We start from the raw sequence: 22809 nt of genomic DNA, 5'->3' as shown, positions 1-22809 counted from the left end.
GTGTGTATATATATATTTAATTATTTAAATATTGTTGCACTTTTTAAACACAAAGCTTTCTTTTAAAAGCGGCTTGTATGACACAGCTGAGATCAATACTGACATGTTAGTTCCACAAAGACACAGTCTTCTGAGAACTGATGCAAGCTTAACCTGACAAGGACAGTCAATGAAAGATGAAAGAAGCTTAACGCAAGCACTATCTCCCCTAGTCCCACTGCTGCCTCTACAGCAGACTCCGTTGACAGCTATGATTAAAGATTAGTCAGAGGCAAAACAAACCTTAATAAGACTCACAAGAACACAATGCACATGTAAACACTGCAGAACAAAACCCGGGCTGGTGTACAGCGTATGGGGAAATTGTTCTATGATACCACTGTTCATTGGTTTAGGAGAAAAATAAAATGTCAAACACACATCAGAAGCACATCTATAGAGGTCAGTCATGCTTTTGATGAACCACTCACTAGATAAGCCTCCAAACTGTCATCTGCTAATGCAAACCAGAGACAGTGGTACGTGGTTGTGTCTGCTAACTGTTACAGAGTATTCAGTGTTACCACATGGGTATCTCATTCTACCATATTTGATGTCAAGCACACAGTGCATCTAGCTCTAATGTCAGGTTAAAAGTCAGTCCTAACACTACAAACCTCAACAATGAAGCACTAGCACCCACACCGGCTACAGTTACATAGTGCAATGCATATGATTTTTCAGATGTATCAGGTGGAGATTATGGATTTGCATAATCACTGTAAAATAGAAAACAAATTTGGCAGAGCTTGGCAAGGATCATGACCACACATCTGGAAGTGTGTTGACAAATTATGTTGCATTATGCCAAAACATCCGTCTGTGTATCTGAACACAAACATTTCAGCACAGCGGTCTTCCTATGTTTGGCTCTGTGAGCACAAATGTGTGGCTAGAAATGTTGCAATTCCCAGTTTCATTACATTAGGATCCAAGAAAACAATGGAAGAGACCTAAAAAACATGCAATTGTCTAGTCTGCTAGGCTTCATTATAGATAACTAAAATAGTAACTAGGGACTAATAATAGCTGTTGGGGAAATACTATTTTGACACACAGTCTGCCGTCATAATATACCTGACTAAGCTGCTTGTTCAGACAATAAATCTTCCAACACATTTCCTTGTGTGAACTGTTCTTGACAAATGCATCAGCATATTGCTTCAGATATCTTCCCAGATTACTTGAGTAACTCTCTTCTTTCCCATTACACTTTTTTCAACAGCACTGTTAATGTTAAGTTTAAAGCGAACCAGCTGAGCCGTGTTTTTCTCACACCTAGACAAACAAATGCACTGTATCAAAAGCAGCACAAACATCCTCACTAATCTGAGCTTCACAACAAATCATTTGTTTGTATTACATATTTTGATATAGCTGTTATGACTATAGCTGACTCACCAAGTAAGCAAAACAAACAAACAAACAAAAAAAAATTGCAGATTCAACCAAATCAAGACAGATTATCTTCAATTGTAGGAGAGCATGTGTGCCTGGATAAAAAAAAAAAAGCACAATATGGCATGTACACGACACTAGTATTGAGTAAGCAAGGTTAATGGGTGTATTTTACCAACTGCATTTCAGTAACTTAGCATAGATTGATATACTGAGGTAAACTGGTTATTGAAATGTTTATAATTGTCAGACAGATACAGATATATAAAATTTAACTGTCTTGAATTTTCCCAGCCAGACCAAAATAAAGTCACATACTGTAACTCTTTATCAAGAAGCCCTGAGTTCCCTGTCACTGAATAACGGACATCTGATACGCATCAAATGTGTTAATTTCATTGTCTACCTTACCATACTTTGTCACATTAATCTCAGTCCATTTACATTTCTTTCTTTCTATATCATCTTAGACCCTATACTGGTCATTTAAACAAATGATGGCTTGCATACAAAGATTTAATCTTTGGGAGGAAACATGAAACTGAGACCAAAGACAATATCTGTAATCATCCATCATCCATCATCCCAGTGATACAATGCATTTATTGACGTCATCACTGCCCAGTCATCTCTTGAGTTAGCAAAATTAGGTTTTAATTTAAACACTGATAGCTTTTACTACAGTCAAGCTGCATGTTGTGTATTTATTTTTTCATTTAAACATTGTGGGCTTCTGAAAAAGCAGACTGGAATGAAATTTCCTCAAATCATACTTTTTGTACAGAAAATGAGCTTGACTACAGGGAGGGGTCAAATAGATTTTAAAGGAGCAGATGTTGATTTTCTAACACAGAATAAGCCACTGATGATTCAAAAAAAGACACTGAAATCAGTACAGTACAAAATTCACAGGCTTAATGTACACTCACCTAAAGGATTATTAGGAACACCTGTTCAATTTCTCATTAATGCAATTATCTAACCAACCAATCACATGGCAGTTGCTTCAATGCATTTAGGGGTGTGGTCCTGGTCAAGACAATCTCCTGAACTCCAAACTGAATGTCTGAATGGGAAAGAAAGGTGATTTAAGCAATTTTGAGCGTGGCATGGTTGTTGGTGCCAGACGGGCCGGTCTGAGTATTTCACAATCTGCTCAGTTACTGGGATTTTCACGCACAACCATTTCTAGGGTTTACAAAGAATGGTGTGAAAAGGGAAAAACATCCAGTATGCGGCAGTCCTGTGGGCGAAAATGCCTTGTTGATGCTAGAGGTCAGAGGAGAATGGGCCGACTGATTCAAGCTGATAGAAGAGCAACTTTGACTGAAATAACTACTCATTACAACCGAGGTATGCAGCAAAGCATTTGTGAAGCCACAACACGTACAACCTTGAGGCGGATGGGCTACAACAGCAGAAGACCCCACCGGGTACCACTCATCTCCACTACAAATAGGAAAAAGAGGCTACAATTTGCACAAGCTCACCAAAATTGGACAGTTGAAGACTGGAAAAATGTTGCCTGGTCTGATGAGTCTCGATTTCTGTTGAGACATTCAGATGGTAGAGTCAGAATTTGGCGTAAACAGAATGAGAACATGGATCCATCATGCCTTGTTACCACTGTGCAGGCTGGTGGTGGTGGTGTAATGGTGTGGGGGATGTTTTCTTGGCACACTTTAGGCCCCTTAGTGCCAATTGGGCATCGTTTAAATGCCACGGCCTACCTGAGCATTGTTTCTGACCATGTCCATCCCTTTATGACCACCATGTACCCATCCTCTGATGGCTACTTCCAGCAGGATAATGCACCATGTCACAAAGGTCGAATCATTTCAAATTGGTTTCTTGAACATGACAATGAGTTCACTGTACTAAACTGGCCCCCACAGTCACCAGATCTCAACCCAATAGAGCATCTTTGGGATGTGGTGGAACGGGAGCTTCGTGCCCTGGATGTGCATCCCACAAATCTCCATCAACTGCAAGATGCTATCCTATCAATATGGGCCAACATTTCTAAAGAATGCTTTCAGCACCTTGTTGAATCAATGCCACGTAGAATTAAGGCAGTTCTGAAGGCGAAAGGGGGTCAAACACAGTATTAGTATGGTGTTCCTAATAATCCTTTAGGTGAGTGTATTTTGTTACTGTACTCTCTGTCAACGTCAATTTCAGGATCTTCAGAATTCTACCATAAATATGAATATAGCTTAAGACGTTTAGAATTTAAAACCCGATTTATACCTTGCAACCTTGCACCAGAATGGGGAATTAGATTTGATGGTGCTTCAACGGGTATGTTTATGTTTCTTTAAAATATTTAATTTATTTAAACATTATATTTGATGTGAGCTTTCTTACAGCAGATGTCAAACCAAGATTAAATGATAAAGAGGCACTGATTCTTGTATAAATGCACAGTGTAAATTCCTGCAGCTATAGCATTTTGTGATGTAAAGTTTAGATTTTAAACTCTTGGCTATGCACTGGTCTCATATTAAAATCTATACAAATCAATAAACATTTATTTTCTTGATTCTTGCAAATGAACACTGATGCTTTGAGACAGAAACCCCTTAATTTATAACATTTCTAAATAGTAGGCCCCCTTTCATTTGCATTCCTTTGAACATATTGTATATTGTGTTGCAATACAAATCACATTTCACCCAGCGTATGATAAGCTCCAAACTTCAGGTGAGTTGGGGTTCATATTATCCCAACCTAAATTTAAAATCTAACTGCTGCAGTTTCCCTTCGCGTTTCTTCTGTAAAGCCAGAAAAGAAGAAGAAGTCTACTCAACTTAAATATCAAGATTTGACTTAATCCCAGTATACAAGTCCAATAATGCAGTGAAGAACAGAGATTTTGAAATGATCACATATGTACTAAAATATGATGGTTCAGAGCCACAGCTCACACAGGTTTGTCTCTAAAAATGTTGGATTCATCACAGGTACAGAACAGAGCGATCATAATTAACATGGAAAATATGCATAACTTAAGTAAAGTGTTATTGAAGTTGCATTTGTTTTTTGGTTATTTATCTATTGTAATACAATGGAATTGTGTTATTAGATTTCCAAAGTATATTATTTTCAAAGATTTTCTGCAAACTAGACTTTAAATGGATCAAATTATGTCTTGGGGAGGCCTTCATCCAGCAGTGGATCAATATGGTCTGATGTATTTAAGATGTCTATATATATATATATATATATATATATATATATATATATATATATATATATATATATATATATATAATTGCATCATTAGTCTCTATCCATTAGAATAAAAGATAAATGATTAATCTGAAGCAATCACATATTCAATAAATGACAGAGATATATAAATACATAATCTGGATGTCAAACATTCTAGAAATAAGACCAAAATATTGCTGACATATTTTGACCTTATCTTTCATACTTTGGCTGGGCGACATTACCTTACATATACTGCCTGTTGTTTCAGATATTAAGCTGGTAAAACAAAGTGGTTAAACAGTGCTGTCTTAAACTGCGAGGGGATTAAGACCATATGCCAACACAGTGTGGGCCTCAGTGTCTTCCTGTCTCATCAAGCCAAACATGCATCAAATGCAGGGGAAGCAGGCTGTGATGCAGCCAGTGAACATACGGTATTGGGAACGGAAGGAAATGACCAGGATATAGGAAGGAGGACTACAGTAACGCACCAAGCTATATCATCCTGCAGAGACAAAACATTAAGACAAAACCACTTGAAAAGGTGCACAGGCCTGCAATCTGAATTTTCAAATATGTTTCATATATAGTTGGATATATTACCTTGGGATAAATCTTAAACACTCCTGATTTTATCACCAAACATTTTTCATAAGATATCATTTACGATACTCACTGTTATGATGAAGTTTATCTTAAGTACTAGCTCTCTCTTTTTTGTCAGTAAACTCTAGTAACATTTAAGGGTTAGAAACTCTTACATTTTAATGCAATGTACAAATCAAATTAATCCAAAGGACCTTTTGTAATGTCAGACAAGGCACAGGAGGGATGAACCCAGGTGTGGAGAAGCACAGAGGAATCGAAACAGGCGAGGGTCGAGAGCCGGTAAACAGGATCCTTAGGAATGGGCAAAAGAGTTGTCAAGGGGGCAGACAGGAAGTCGGGCGAAGAGAGAATCCAAGAATCACTAGTCGGTGCAGGCAAAACAGAGGTCGATACCAAGGTGCAGGCAAAAACGGGAAACACCTAGAAATGACACTTTCTTCATAGTCACGACTTAGCATAGAATGCAAGGAACAGGGGGTTTACATACAGAGCAGAGAGAGGCAGGGGACAGAGATGTGAGGTACTGAGCCAATGAGAGTGGAGGGGAAAGTGCACATGGTAGGGTCGACTGCGAGGTCAGGGCGCTGGGTCGCCTGGATGAAAGCGGTGAGTCGTGGATCAGGGACGGGTCCAAGAAATCATGCGCGGGAACCGTTGTAGCAAGGGCGGTCGAAAGCCCCTTCAATGGCACCAGTTTACACACCTTAGAAACCGATCGACAGCCACTAGGATTGCAGTGTATCCCTGAAAACTGGGAAGATCAGTTATGAAGACTAGTGCCATGTGGGACCAGGGCCGATGTGGGATGGGAGGAGGTTCCAATAATCCTCCGGGGAGCTGTCGCAAAGCTTTTGATTGAGCGCAGGACCCACAGGCATTGATGAACTGAGTCACATCCCTGATCATCGTGGCCACCAGAATGTGCTCCTAGCAAGGGATAAAGTGCTCTGTATTCCTGGATGCCCAGAGGCTAGAGTTGCAAGTATCCAATGCAACAGGCGGGGGCGCATGGAGAGTGGGACGAAAGTGCGAGAAGCCGGGCATTGAGGCAGAGCAGGGTCTGATTCGAGGGCTTGAGTGATCTGCACCATGATGTCCCAGCGCATCAGAGCGACGATGCATGATGGGGGCAGGATAGGTGCTGTAACGGTGGGTGCAGTGATGGAGTCCAATTGACGGGACAGGGCATCGGCCTTGATGTTCTTGGATACAGGTCTGTAAGACAGTGTAAAATCAGCCCCTACACCCGATCCGGATGCGTTGACCTCAACCACAAAGGGAAGTGAGGGATCCAGGTGCTTCAAGATAGGCTCTGCGGAGTCTTTAATTGTTGAAACACCAGGGTGGCTGAGGTGGTCCAGGACAAAGAGCACTTTGCGCCCTTCAGAAGGGAAGTGAGGGGTGAAATTATACTGAAATACTGAATACTGAAATTGCGAATGAATCGCCTCTAAAAGTTGGCAAATCCAAGGAATTGCTGGAGCTCCTTCACCGTGTGGGGCTGTTCCCATTTGTTGACAGCACTGACCTTGTCCTGATCCATATTTACTCCCTGAGTATCAATGACATATCCTAGAAACCGGATGCTCTGTCGATGAAACTCGCATTTCTCCCCTTTCACAAAAAGTCAGTTTTGTAATAGGCAGCTCAATACTTGGCATACATGTGCAATATACTCCGTCAGAGTTGAGGAGAAAATTAAAATGTCAATGTACACGATGACAAATCGCTGTAAGAAATCTCTCAGAACCTCATTGATGAACCCCTGAAACACTGAGGAGGCATTTGCCAAGCCAAAGAGCATCACTAGATATTCGTAATGCCCGGACTGGGTAATGCAACCTGTTTTCCACTCATCTCCTTGACGTATGAGGCACTTCTAAGATCCAGCTTGGTGAAGAATCGAGCCCCCTGAACTTGCCCGAAAGAAGCTGCCTGCAGATGCAGAATCCAACAAGACAGAGATGAGGATATTAGTAGCTTCCCACATAATACTGGCCGAAAAAAGACATTGTGTGAAAGTTAAGATTGGACATTGTCCAGAACTCACGGGAACATCGGAGAGAGGTTTGGGATGAGTTGGACAGGACTCGCGGAAGTGCCCAGCCTGGCCGCAATAAAGGCATAGGTGCTGCTGGTGCCTCCTCTGTCTTTCCTTGGCCGTGAGATGGGTGCGCCCCAACTGCATGGGTTCAGGATCAGGCGTGCAGTGCGAGGTTTGAGGGACTCTGATAGAAAGGGGTAGGAAGTCATGCGGAGGATGTCCTGTCCTTCTGGCCCTGAGTAGATGGTCCAATCGAACCACCAGTTGAATCACTTCCTCCAGACCCAGATCCTCATCTCAACATGTGAGCTCGGTTTGCAGGTCAGCATGTAATCCATGTCTAAACACCGTCAACAGGGCTAGTTCATCCCATCCACTGCAGGCTGCCAGAGTGCGAAACTGCAGTGCGTATTCCGCTGCTGACTATGTGCCCTGACAAAGCAGGAGAAGCTGCTCCGCAGGTCCCCTTCCTCCCGTGGGATGGTTGAACACATCCTTGAAGTAGGCCTGGAATACTCTCAAGGACCGTGTGATGGCACCTCGCTGTGACCAAACCACCACCGCCCACTGCAAGGCTTTCCCTGTCAGAAGGGTGATCATAAAGGCAATTCTGGCGGCATCAACAGGAAAAGCCGTGGGTTGGTTGGAGAAGTACAGAGAGCATTGCAAAAGAAAGCCCTCACATCTTTTCAGATTGCCATCATATTTTTCCGGGACAGCGAGGCGGGTCTCCCGCGTTGTGGCTGTGGGCGCTATAACTGCAGCCGAAGGCGCTGAGACTGAAGGTGCTGCAGGCAAGGGGTTAGTTGCAGTGCTCGGTGACAGACTAAGCAGAATGCGGTTTAATGTGTCCGCAATCTGCTGGAGTTTCGAGTCATAATCGAGCATCCTGGGCAGCCATAGCCGAACTCATGCACGAAGTCTCCGCTGGGTCCATTATTTTGGTTAAGTCTTCTGTAATGTAAGACTAGGCACAGGAGTGACAAGCCCAAGTGCGGAGAAGCACAGAGGAATCGCCACAGGTGAGGGTCGAGAGTTGGCACACAGGATCCTTATGAATGGGCAAAAGAGTCGTCAAGGGGGCAGGCAGGCAGGCAGGCAGGCAGACGGTCAGGCGATCGTTCAAACAAGGCAGAAGAGGGAATCCAAGAATCAATAGTCGGGGCAGGTAAAATGGAGGTCAATAACAAGGGGCAGGCAAAAACAGGGGGAAACACTTAGAAATGACACTATGAAGAAAGTCAAGACTTAGCATAGAATGCAGTGAACAGGGGGTTTATATACATAGCAGAGTGAGGCAGGGGACAGGGATGTGAGGTGCTGAGCCAATGAGACTGGAGGTGAATGTTGCAAGTGCACATGGTGCTGTGGAATGTCAACTGGATGATTGATGCTGGGGAATGAGAAAGACAGGTTAGAATTCGGGGGATGACGACCTCTGGTGGCGAACAATGGAAATCTATTACATTTACATTTTTGTGCACACACTTTGCACAAAAGGTACAGTGCAGACGTCCCTACAACTAAATTAAAGGTGATCTTTTCTGCATTTACATGGCTGACATTGACTTTTCAATAAAATATAAATAAAATAAAAAATAAAAAACTTCAAGAAAAATAAATAGATCATCTTGATTTTTAATATTAAAGTATTAGCAGTTTATCTTCACACTTCATGCTAAAAGAAATTGGAACCCACAGGTTATTACAGGTATAAGGTGAGCATAAACCATAAACTATTCAGGCACAAGGAAGAAACCATAACATTTAGAGCTAAAATTAAACAAATGGAAATGAAAATGTTTAAAAATGGTGCAGAATGAGAGCAGTTTAAAAAAACAAATAAAGAGGTGCCTTGAAAACTAAAGCAGTGTATGTTATCTTCCAAAAAAAAGTAAATTGGTTACAGTTATCTTAATAAATTACTAGAAGGATTGTCTCTATAGGAGTGTGGGTGCTTCCTGCATATTTAGCCTTGGGTCTTATCCATGTTTTAATATTACTGGTCATGACTTGTCGGTGCTCTTCAGAACTTCAACCTCAAACACCCTTGAGAAAACATTCACTATGTTAAATCTATAACAACTTAACTGTCCCTGTAGCATGTATTAACAATGACGTTAGACCGGGCACAGAGAGCACAAACAACAGAACTCTGAAGCGTTATGTAAATTAACTTTTAGAGATTCAGCTTAGGAAATTGGTCACATTCTCTCAAGGTATACTAGACAAATATTAAAAATGAGTTTCTGTTTAGGTGTATCATTTACATGTCCCACAGGTTATGTTGCTGGTTCCATTGAGGACATTTGATAAACAAAACAAAACAAAACAAACAAAAACTACATGCAGAAATGCTGTGAATTAATAAACCATATATTTTGTGTTTGTTTAGTACAAAACCATCCTTTTTGTAACACTGGTATGAAAATGAAAACTTCAGTGCTCTTTCACAGTATTGTTGTGTGTTTTATGCATCAAAGCTGCATTTTGTAAGTTTCAAAATAAAAAATTAAACTGAATGAGAGAACAACACATAACTCAATATAAAGGAACTGCCATTAATGTCTGCCATGGAGGCTGGGATTGTATTTTCTCGGTGTAATTCATTTTAACCATCCAATTACTGAGATAAACGAATGCTGGAAAAAAAAAAAAAGACTGTGTATGCTCCAGACTGGGAAGAAAGACGAGTATGCATCTTGGAGACTGCTAAGATGTAACTGAATAATTTTACTGTTAGCACGTAATTAGAGCTTTGAATGAAATTATTAATAATATCTGGGTAATTATGAACTAGCATGTTCAGTGAGCAGTAGCCATAGAACTCATAGAGTAAGGTCCCTGCAAAGGTAAAATGCACAGAGCTCAGTTAATTACAATCAGAGACTGCTTTTAATCTTCACATTTGTCTCTCATGCTCCATGCATTTGTAATTAGCTGGGTGTCCACTCTTAGCTGTGGTTTGGACATACTTACATTGGTTCTAGCTGAATAACTAAGAAAATGAAGATGAAAACAACAAGTACAGATAGGAATAAAAATCATTTAGAAGCAACATGAAATGAAAAAAGTGATTTAAAAATGCAATTAGCAGTTATGCAAAGCCATCAATAGTATTGTTGGAATCTTGTTCATACATAAAAGATGCAAATGTACTCATTCATATTGCTGTTTATCAGTAAGCTATATTAATGATATTTAAAATTCAGCCAAAAGACACATTTGGTTTTATCCCCAGGCACTAAGCTTTTTACTTTGTTCATAACTCCAGCTTCCCAAGGGCTTATGCAACAAAGCTCACATGACTTTCATTTGCAAAACAACCACAGGAAGTCATGGGATGTATTTCAGTAAATAAATAATTAACATTATTTAAATTTTTCATATAAATACATTTTATTGTATGAATATACACACACATATTGCAATTGTTTCTTCTGTGCTTACGTTTCTAATTATCCAATTTATCCAAATATTTCTCCTCACTCATTGGCCCTAAATATTGTAAAAAAGCTGCCAATAGGACCTGGCCTGCCATTGTCAGCTTCTCAGTTGAATTTGCAATATTTCTGGCTCGTAGGGACATCAGCCAAACAGCCTATTTGGTGGACACTGGCTTGGGACTGTTCTGATGCAGTTCTGGCTGGACTGTTGAACACTGTAAAAATAGTTCATGCATTGCATCTGAATTGATCACTGAATTTAATAAAATTACTTCAACAGGTCGATGTGGGTATGTAACATCTACTACTAGTGTTTCTGAAGGAAAGCAATAGTCTTAAACTAGAATTTGTAAATTACACAGAGATTACGGGGGAATTTGGGCTATTATTCTTGTGATCATTGTTAATAACTGTGCTTGTACTGATTTCCACCCCCCTGTCATGTTTCCGTCTATGTGACATGTATATCAAGTCTGTAAATCTCTGAGATTATGTCTATCTATCTCTCTGTGTTACAGGCTGGGCTCCACCGGCCCCTTTTCTACAGAACCAGATTGCAATTTCTGTGCTGAGAGGGACCAAGGGCCATAGCCTTTAAGTGGCTGCTTTGTCAGAACAAAGTGCATAATTGCAGACACTGCTTCTGCTTCAGTGTGTTAACCCACGTGCTGAAGACCTGGGGTGATTTGAAGTAACCCTTTTAAAAGTAAAAGTAAGCTCTGATCAACAACATGACTCTCTGTTTAGAAATTGTGATATCCTTAAGTGTTTCGCTGGATGTTTTGATATTTTGCTCTTTATAAAAATGTTTTTTGTTCTATCAGGAAAGGAGAGATTTTTTTAATACATCAATTTGTGCTTGAAAGAGAACTATTTTGTTATTACTTTTAAGAAATGATAACTATTCTCTTAAGGTTTTTGTTTGTAATGTAACAAAGCTATGCAGATGAGATTAGAAGTAATTTTTTGTAAGGCTTAGTTGTCCAATATGAACTATTTATTTTCAAATTCTGATAGCCAACTGTAGATTATAGTACCAATTGACTGACAAATGATAGTTAATACCAAACCGCAGTAGAATGCTGCACAATTAAAAGAGCAGATTGAGCTATCAACTGCCATTTTTATTTAGGACATATAACAAGGTTACAAAGAGTAAAAGAGCAACAACAACAACAAATTAACAATCAATTAAACTAAAACAACATATTCTTACATTTGTGTAAAATATATTTTCAGGGTATGTTCATTTTAGATGTTTAGATGTTTGCTTTAAATAGATTTATTATAATTACAAGTACAATTAAACTGTGATTACAGAAGAAATACAGTTAGGTCCATAAATATTTGGACAGTGACAAAATTGTCATCATTTTGGCTCTGTACGCCACCACAATGGATTTGAATGAAATGCCACAAGAACAAGCAGGAACTAAAGACAGCTGCAGTGCAGGCCTGGCAGAGCATCACCAGGGAAGAAACCCAGCATCTGGTGATGTCTATGGGTTCCAGACTTCAGGCAGTCATTGACTGCAAATGATTTGCAACCAAGTATTGAAACTCACAATTTAATTCATGATTATGTTAGTTTGTCCAAATACTTTTGAGCCCCTAAAATTGGGGGGACCACATATAAAAAATGGGTGTAATTCCTACACCATTCACCCAGTTTGGATGTAACTACCCTCAAATTAAAGATGAAAGTCTACACTTAAAGCACATCTTGAATGTTTCCTTTCAAATCCATCCATTGTGGTGCCATACAGAGCCAAAATGATGACAATTGTGTCACTGTCCAAATATTCATGGACCTAACTGTAGTTCCACATTTACAGATTGTCCTGGCTGTGTTCAAAATGTACTTGGACTTCACATAATTCTTGCTAATTCTAAAAAAAAAACCTCTCCACTAATCCAATCAATGACAGCCAACATCTATTTTATCCTGGCAATAATTGTATATTATTATGCGTTTTATAATCTGCAGACACTCATATACATTTCTGTTTTGGTTTGGTCACTTTAATTATATAATGTAGGCAATGCACACCAGAGAAGAAAAACAAGAACAGCACAACATCACACAATATATTTAAAAACAATACTGCAAGACTAGAAATGTTCTTCATCAACTGCGGCGGAAGGGAGGGGCTAGTGGGGGCTTAAGCCTAAACCCCCCAAAACCCCCAGTAATTTTGTGATGAAAAATATTTATGGAAAAAAATATATATATATGAAGACATCAGACTGACTTATATGTAACAAAACTAAACTATGAAATCATATTTTTCATTTAAGTGAGTGATGATGACTGTTGACCTTTGCCGCTTGTTGTGTGTAATTTGATTGGTTGGTTCATATCATTGCAATTGTGATTGGATGTGTGTGATAACGTTAAGGTTAATCCAGCAGTTTCGAAGTGGCGAATCGATTCGGTGAAAAACAATACGTTCTTAGGTTCTAGTGAGCTACAGTGAGGGGAAAAAAGTATTTGATCCCCTGCTGATTTTGTACGTTTGCCCACTGACAAAGAAATTATCAGTCTATAATTTTAATGGTAGGTGTATTTTAACAGTGAGAGACAGAATAACAACAATAAAATCCAGAAAAACGCATTTCAAAAAAGTTATAAATTGATTTGCATGTTAATGAGGGAAATAAGTATTTGATCCCCTATCAATCAGCAAGATTTCTGGCTCCCAGGTGTCTTTTATACAGGTAACGAGCTGAGATTAGGAGGCACTCTCTTAAAGGGAGTGCTCCTAATCTCAGCTCGTTACCTGTATAAAAGACACCTGTCCACAGAAGCAATCAATCAATCAGATTCCAAACTCTCCACCATGGCCAAGACCAAAGAGCTGTCCTAGGATGTCAGGGACAAGATTGTAGACCTACACAAGGCTGGAATGGGCTACAAGACCATCGCCAAGCAGCTTGGTGAGAAGGTGGCAACAGTTGGTGCGATTATTCGCAAATGGAAGAAACACAAAATAACTGTCAGTCTCCCTCGGTCTGGGGCTCCATGCAAGATCTCACCTCGTGGAGTTTCAATGATCATGAGAACGGTGAGGAATCAGCCCAGAACTACACAGGAGGATCTTGTTAATGATCTCAAGGCAACTGGGACTATAGACACCAAGAAAACAATTGGTAACACACTACGCCGTGAAGGACTGAAATCCTGCAAAAAATGGGTCGTGGATGGGTATTCCAGCATGACAATGACCCAAAACACACAGCCAAGGCAACAAAGGAGTGGCTCAAGAAGAAGCACATTAAGGTCCTGGAGTGGCCTAGCCAGTCTCCAGACCTTAATCCCATAGAAAATCTGTGGAGGGAGCTGAAGGTTCGAGTTGCCAAATGTCAGCCTCGAAACCTTAATGACTTGGAGAGGATCTGTAAAGAGGAGTGGGACAGAATCCCTCCTGAGATGTGTGCAAACCTGGTGGCCAACTACAAGAAACGTCTGACCTCTGTGATTGCCAACAAGGGTTTTGCCACCAAGTACTAAGTCGAAGGGGTCAAATACTTATTTCCCTCATTAACATGCAAATCAATGTATAACTTTTTTGAAATGCGTTTTTCTGGATTTTTTTGTTGTTATTCTGTCTCTCACTGTTAAAATACACCTACCATTAAAATTATAGACTGATAATTTCTTTGTCAGTGGGCAAACATACAAAATCAGCAGGGGATCAAATACTTTTTTTCCCTCACTGTATTTAGCTGATTATGCTTTACTTTTGTTGTCCCAAAAAAATGAGGGTGAGTGGATGATGTCGGTGCCGATCCACAGATTCCTAATTCCAGCAATGTGAATGCTAACGTGGTGGAGGACATCGTGATGCCAAACATGGAGGATAATGAAGATGAGAAGGACGATGAAGGAGAGGTTAGTGGCAGCGGAGGGTTCATCTTTGGCAGAAGACTCGGAGAGCGATAATGAGAGTGGGAGGGGGAGAGAACTATTAGCTTCCACTGCCATAGCTGCCGTCACTGGCAAGAAACCCCGTGGTCCTGTGGATTTAAGTCAAGATCCAGCTGTGGGACCGAGGTGTCCTCAATTAAAGTCTTACAATTATAAAGTCAATATTCTATACTGTGGGCAATAAAAAGAGCTCCCCCTTCTATTTCAGCGACTCTAACAGATGTGAGCAACCAGTCAAATGCTCATAGGGTGGCCGAAGCAAATCACTGATTGGATTGATTGATGGACAGTTTGTTCTGCATGTCACTATGCTGGAAAGGATATTCAGCCTCACAAAAACCCTGTCCCATCATCTACAGGCCACAGATTTGGAGCTGGCATCTGCCCCTGATCTGGTCTGTTCAGTTGTCGATACCCTTAACGTGAAACACAACTTTGAAACGTGGAATGCAATCTGGGAGTGTGCCAGTGACCAGTGTGCTTTGGTGGGCACTGAAATGCAGCGACCACAGGTGAGGAGAAAAGCACAGCCTCGCCACCTACAGGACTTTCTGGTGAGCAGCCAAACAGGGTCAAGAGAGCGATTGGAAACTTCAGACGACTATCGCAACCACTGTTTTCTCCCAGTAATCGACCAATTGGTTAGTTATTTGAACAGACGTATTTAGTCTAAAAGCTTCACATTCTGAGAGGAGCAACAGCCCTCAACCCCAAGCACAGAACATTAATTGACGAAGATTGCCTTTTGCCAGTGGCTAAACACCATGGGGTAATGGAGGAAGCCATCTCTGCACCACTTCACCAGGCAAAACGAATTTTTGAAAGTTAAAAACAAAACGAGGAAATCGTCAACACCACCCGTGACGTGTTGGTGCTATTAAGGCCATACAAGGATGCGTTTGTTGATTTATATAAACTTGTGTGCATCTCCATGACACTGCCCGTCACATCAGCTGCGTGTAAGAGGAGCTTTTCTTGCTTACGCCGTTTAAAGACCTATCTGAGGAACAGAAGCAGAGACGCTCAAACCAGCAATCTGGGTGTGCTGCCGATCAGTTCCAGAAGGACCAAAGAAATGGACATTAATGCAGTGATTGACCGCTTCGCTGCAAATCACAACAGCCGGATTATTCTCCAATGATTGGTGAGTACAATACACCAGTCTTTGTTGATATGCTGGTTTAAATGACTTTGTTTGCATAGGTTGATCATACCGTCAGCATTTAACCTAAGTGTCTGTGAGTTCAGTGTTTTGGAAGGAGGGGGATGAATTATGTTTTGTAAGAGTACAGAAAGAAAACTTAAAGGCCAGTAAATCCATAGATACTTTCTGTGGTAAATATGATTTGGATTGTAGTTGTTCGTGCTTGTTGTCGTAAACTTTTTGTATGCATTTGATTTGTTCATTCTAAATTCACGGAATTAATTGTGCTTGCGTTGTTATATAACGCTAAACATTTAGTAACATGCATTTCAATTATGTAGCCTATTAGCCCGGGATCACTGAATCTCGTTCAGTAGTAGTAGTATTATTTGTTATTGTTTGGTGCGTCAAAATTCTTTAGCACCTGCTATAAACAATGCAGCCCCGCCCACAGCTCCCCCAATCACAATTCTCTGGCGCCGCTGATGTTCTCCATGTCTGCCACCTACTCCAACTGTTTAATGATGTTCAGTTTATGGTCAGAGGTGACCAAGGAGATGACAGAAAACAGGTGCGCTACAGCAGAGTTCTCATAGCAAGCCAACTAAAAAGGCATAGAGTAAAACAAGGGGACCAAGCTGGATATCCAGAACAATTCACCTGGAGCTGAGTTATTGTGGGACTTTAATTCGCAAACTGTGTTCCTTTGTGCTTTTTGGAGCAGATGAAGAGATGGGGGAGTGGTGATTTTTTATAGCATAAAGGAAATTAATAATGCCTAATGTTACATTTGATACATTTCATTTTCTTTAAGAGTTTTAAATATATTGTAATCAATCTCAAATACAAAATTCAAGTCAACTCAGTTTTTGTAATGCTCTTTCACTTTATTATTATTATTTTTGGTCCGTACTACTCTGCATGTTAACGTGCGTTTGACTAGTAAGGGAAATGTGAGTCACTGACCCCCCATTGGTGAACTTGCCACTGACCTTGGCAGCAGCATACTCCACTGGGTGAGGAATGAAACCCACAACCCTGCTGACATGCATGCCTTTCATCATCTAGAAGCACAATTTCACAGAACACTATTCCTGTAATGGGAGTCAGTAATATGATTCTGAGCCAAGACAATATGATGCCCAACAATGAAAACCACTAACCAGAGATTAGAGCTGCAGTGATGTCATTGATATCGGAAGCACGCCTTTATGCACTGCATGCAGAGGGGAAGCGAATCCATTAATACAACACATAATGTTCATTATGCTAACATTTTGGATGGTACACAATGGGGATAATACACAAAATGTCTTGCATTCCTGAGTGGGATGCAAGTGACCATATAGCCTATAACAGAAATGTCTTATAGATATTATTACACAATACTGTCTTGAATTTCTGTAGTTTACAGTAATAGCAGAAATAGTACAATTTCAATCCCAATCCAACATATTTATTTATTTTGCTGACATATTCTGTCAATAGTACTAATCTCTTCAACCAAAGGGCCTGTTCCTTTGTAAAGACACAATTCAAATGTATCCACAACTTCAAAGCTGTCAAACCCTCTTATAGTCATTCTGAAAGGAAAAAAAACATGTAGCAAATGGAAGAGAAATAGAAACACAAACCTATATATTTTCTTGTTTGTATATAAATTACTGCAGCATTTTATAGTTTTCTTAGTTTTATTATAATCATGCTTTGCACATACACATACTTTCCTGGTCCTTTTTTGTTTCTTATAGTTTTCTATATACCAGTTTATCTGCATTGCATGCGTCATCTGTGTTTCCATTTATATTAAATTGAATGGTAAGATGATCATAATAATGTCTTTAATACAATCATAATGAAAATTGTCAAGTTTTTTTTAACTCCAGTCATGACATTATGTCATATCTCATTATAAGTAGGATGCCCTACTGAATCATCCTCCTTGACCTCTCTGCAGCATTTGACACCGTCAATCACTCCATCCTCCTCTCCTGCCTTGCTGACCTTGGGATCTCTGGGACTGCTCTCACCTGGTTCTCCTCCTACCTCAGTGACCGGTCCTACCAAGTGACATGGTGAGGCTCCTCATCCACCCCCCAACCTCTCCTCACAGATGTTCCCCAAGGCTCCGTCCTGGGCCCACTCCTGTTATCTCTCTACACTCGCTCCCTGGGCCCCCTCATCGCTTCCCATGGCTTCTCCTACCACTTCTACGCTGATGATGCCCAGATCTTCCTGTCCTTTCCCTCTTCTGACCCTCTCATCCCCTCACGCATCTCTTCCTGCTTGTCTGCCATTTCCGCCTCGATGCACTCACACCACCTCAAGCTCAACCTCTCCAAATCAGATCTCCTCTTTTCCCCCATTCTTCCTCACCTTCTGCTGACCTCCCCATCTCGATCCCCTTGGAATCCACCACACTCTCTCCTTCTTCTTCCACTAAAAATCTAAGAGTCACCCTCGATCCTGCGCTCTCCTACTCCCAGCACATCACCACGCTGACACGCACCTGTAGATTCTTCCTGAGCAACATACGCCGGATCCGTCCCTTCCTCACCGACTACTCGACTCAGCTGCTCGTCCAGTCACTGTTCCTCTCCCGCCTGGACTACTGCAACTCCCTCCTGGCCGGCCTGCCTGCATCTACTACCCACCGCTCCAGCTCATCCAGAACTCTGCGGCTTGTCTGGTGTCTCTCTGCCACGATTCGCACACACTACTCCACTGCTCCACTCCCTCCACTGGCTCCCGATAGTGGCACGCATTCAGTTCAAGACTTTGACCCTCACCTACCACTGTCTTGACCACACTGCACCAAGCTACCTTCAGTCACTCGTCTCTCCATACATCCCCTCCAGACCACTGCGCTCCTCCAGTGCCAGAAGACTAACTCTGCCTCCTTTCCACTCTCCCTCCTCAAGAGTGGTGGAACGACCTGCCCACTGAAGTCAAAACAGCAGAGTCCTTGACCTCATTCCGGCGATTACTCAAGACGTATCTCTTCTGACAGCACTTGTAATATTAGTCCTCTATCCCTGCTAGATAGCACTTCAGCTTACTATGCTCCTCACGTTCTTCATTGTTTTCCTCCTTGCTCCCTTTCCCATAGCCCTAGTCTGTAACCCTACATCTTGACAGCACTTAGCTTTCACTGTCCAGGATGTAGGAAGTCTCTTACTGTACTTGTGTAAATTGTAAATTGTAATCTGTAAAATGTATTTTGAATTGCTATGTTTTAACTAAGTTGAACTCTCTGTATTTTTGCACTTATGTTGTAAGTCGCCCTGGATAAGGGCATCTGCCAAGAAATAAAAATAATAATAATAATAAGATTAATGCCCATGACAAAAAGGTATGTTAAAGACATGTGGGCCAAAAGACAATACCATCAAAGGGAAAATAGATATGTTTCTTTTATTAATTACACTTGACATGTAATCAGCATCACACACTGGTGGAATGACCTTTGAACCTAATGCTTCTTAGATATAAAATATGCATTGCAGTGCTTTATTGATGTTGTAATTTGTTAGCATTTCTTGGTATAAAATGCCCTTATTTTTGTTTTTATTTGTTTGCTGCTTCTACACTTCATTTTAATTTCATTTCTCCCATGGCACAACATGAATTTAAATGTTATATATATTCCTTATGGCCTGACCAAACTGAAGCTTTTTCTTACTTCTGTATTTGACAGAACTAAAGTACAATATCTGATATTTGGCGTTACCTATCTGATGAGGAGAGAGGGCATAGACCTCTTTCTATATGATAGTGACATAAGCATCTCTGTATAAATGTCCATGTACTTAAGGAATCTAGAAGATTCATCCCTGTGAAAAGGACACCTGAATTGAGATTAAATGCTTCATTACTATCCCTAGCCACAATGAAAACAATTTGGTAGAATGTAAGAATGGCTTAAAAATTTAAGCATATTCACACCAATTTACAGTGGAAACATCACAGACACATTTGGGATTCTTATTCAACATGGTAATTGGTGCAGGTCCACAAGAGAGGTTCAATGAGCTTGACGCTTAATCTATTCTCCTTTGAAATGTATGAAAATAGCAACCATTGTTCTCTAAATCGGACTTTAATGTTCTGAAAATAACGTGCAATTACTACATGAAGGTCATAATGCTGTTTTAGCTTACATCAGGCTTTAGCTTTCATTATATTACAACATGACCAAGCAAAATAAAAAAAGAAAACTACATATTTAAATTTGATAAATATTTAAAGTTTGTGCCTATTAAAAAAATACACATTTTGTGTATATTTCATGCCCTACCTGTTTCAAGCACAATTACAAAGAACAGAAAAATAAATAAATAAATATCAGAAACAATTAACAAAAATATTCTAAATGCATGAAATGATCCAAGTCTGTCTCAACTGAACTATTAATAACTTTTAACTATTTAACTATTAAGGCATATGTCCTTTAAACTTGATCAATTTAGCTTCCTCAGAAGTAAAGCAACAATACGGTGCCAGATATTATTCTGTCCCAAGGTTATCTGCTGTAAGAGAGCTGAAGGTTAGCACTTGAAAACTGCCACCAAAAGGCTCATTGGGAAACCAGCTTGCATATTATTATTATGGTTTACGAAGTTATACATTTCAAACGATTGTCTCTCTCTCTGCGCCAGGTTTTTACAATTAAACACTGTATATAGTTTCTGTCTACAGTTGCTATCTGACAGGTTATTTCTTTGCATGCCCAACCAACTATTGGGAAGACAAATAGAGTTCTCTACCCAGCTCTCTTAGCATGCAACAAAAACTTGAATAAAAATGACTGCCGATGTGACAATGCATGCAGTGATGGATACTTATACTGAAATTTCAATGTATGCATAATGCAATGAGCTCTGTTTGCATGCCTAATTTATTAAGGTTTTCCCTCAGGGATGAATGGTGCCATTGCTTTACATAAAGGCAGACAAATTATTGTTTTGCATTATTTTTGGTAACATGCATCAAATTCCAGACTTTACATTCAATCAGAGACAATGGGGAAGCAGCCAAACTGTTATGGCACTGTATTCCTAACTTTACATGGGTGCCTTTTTAAGTTTATATGTCTGTTTGTACCAGTCTATTAAAAAAAAAACTGGACCTCATATTACATTTCTTATTGGGCTGATAAATTTGTATTTTAGCTGTGACAGACACCAGTCCTGCTGGCAAAACTGCCGAGGGGGGTGTGCATAGCATAATTTGGGGGAAATGCATGACAGCATGAGGTGGAAGTTCAATGGATGAGACTTGACAGCTATATCCATCTGGTGGTACAGACAGGCCAGGCTTTACTGCATGAAAACTTTTACTACTGAATACTACTATTTTTGACTATTGGTCGTTAACAAATGACTGACATCTCTAAAGACTTTGACTGCAAATCGTGGTGGTTTTATTTCTGTTTATTTCTACAGAAGTTCAGGCACCAAGCCGAGCTTTACTACTGTAGAAGCTAGTGGCTCTGCTGCAGTCTAATGGTTAATAAACATCTTTGTAACCTGAAATTGATAACAGGAACCATTGAAAGGAACACAAATCAACGAAGTAGCAGTCACAAATTTACACATCTTTAATGTTTCCACTAGGCTGGCTAAACAAAGTAAGCACATTTTGTTTAGTCACTGCTGTTCTAGCTTAAAATGTTCTATACCTAAATGTTCCCTATTAATCTAAAACTGATGTTTTACATAAATATGTATATGCCCTGAGGCAGTAATTCTATAAAAGTAAACATGTTTGACTGAAGAGCACTTTAACTTCCTGTAGAAATATAAATACATAACGTGCAGTATTAAAAAAAAAGCAGTGATGTATTAGACAATACATTTACAATACAATTAACAAATTATAATGTATTTTTACAGATTACATTATATTTCAATCCAAATAAAATTGCAAATATCAGCAGTCTTGCATTGAATGACTAAGATTACATTGTTTATTTATGTTTATTCATTATCGACACACATAAGTGTCACTTACATGCACAAGATACACTGTGTTTTCAATTTAGACAATAGACTGATTTATATTGATGTATGATGGCAATGGTCTTGTAAAGCTGTTCTGTATGATTCTGACATCAGAACCATAGCCTACATACTATACAGTTGTAATTAAAGTATTTCTCCATTTTGTCTAACTTAAGCACATATTTGATTAAATTAAAGCAAAATGCTGGTGCTTGGTTTAATATGTTGTGAATGCTACTCATAAGGGGACCTTTTCTGTAACTGGAAGAATTCAGACAAGATTAGTTGCCCCTATGTTTTCCTATGAATTCAATTTAATATTTAATCATTCATTTTTAAATGCATTTAAATATATTGTTCAAGCAATTACTACACTATCCATCTAAAACATATATTGTATGCTTCTTTATTCTTCAGTGCCTTATGGGTCTGATATAGACTAGGAAGTTAAAGAAGTCATAAAATATGCTTAAATATAACGGCATACATGCTTTAAACAATCAAGACTGTAGCCACTGTCTGTTCATTAAAATTAAATTAAATGCATCAGTACCATTTGAAATGATTGGCTTGACAGCCCACACAACTGCTGTAAATCGATGTTGAAATGCATCAGCAATGATTTGTAATGCATACCAAAAATAAAAAATAAAAAAATAGCCTTGTAATTTCTTTACTAGTTTTGCATAAACATCAGCCACAATAAAAAATGCAATTCGCAAAACACCGCAGATTATAAGAGTGTAGTACAGGAAGTTGAGAGAATTATTCAAAAGCATTACTTGGCTCCAATCATTTGTAGCTAACCCCCAAACTTTTTAATCTGCATGTCAATAACTTGAAATGACACCTGCTGTTTCTCAGACGCACTGATACAATGGTAAACCTCGAGAGGAGGGCCTCACAAGTCACAGCCACTGCGTCACAGCTACACAGTAATTTTAGAATCCTAAATGCATCACCTTTCACAGCAGAGGAGTCAC

The 22809-nt window shown here is 39.7% G+C and overlaps 1 protein-coding gene across 5 annotated transcripts in view; it reads right to left on the bottom strand.

The window, feature by feature from the left end:
- Nucleotides 1-22809, bottom strand: part of LOC136768296 (dual specificity calcium/calmodulin-dependent 3',5'-cyclic nucleotide phosphodiesterase 1C) — a 151076-nt gene that overhangs the window by 60249 nt on the left and 68018 nt on the right. The window lies entirely within an intron of this gene.

This window comes from Amia ocellicauda, chromosome 2 (assembly GCF_036373705.1).
Source record: "Amia ocellicauda isolate fAmiCal2 chromosome 2, fAmiCal2.hap1, whole genome shotgun sequence".
Classification (NCBI taxonomy): domain Eukaryota; kingdom Metazoa; phylum Chordata; class Actinopteri; order Amiiformes; family Amiidae; genus Amia; species Amia ocellicauda.
Note: the sequence above shows the minus strand (reverse complement) of the source record. Positions and strands in the feature narration are given on the sequence as shown.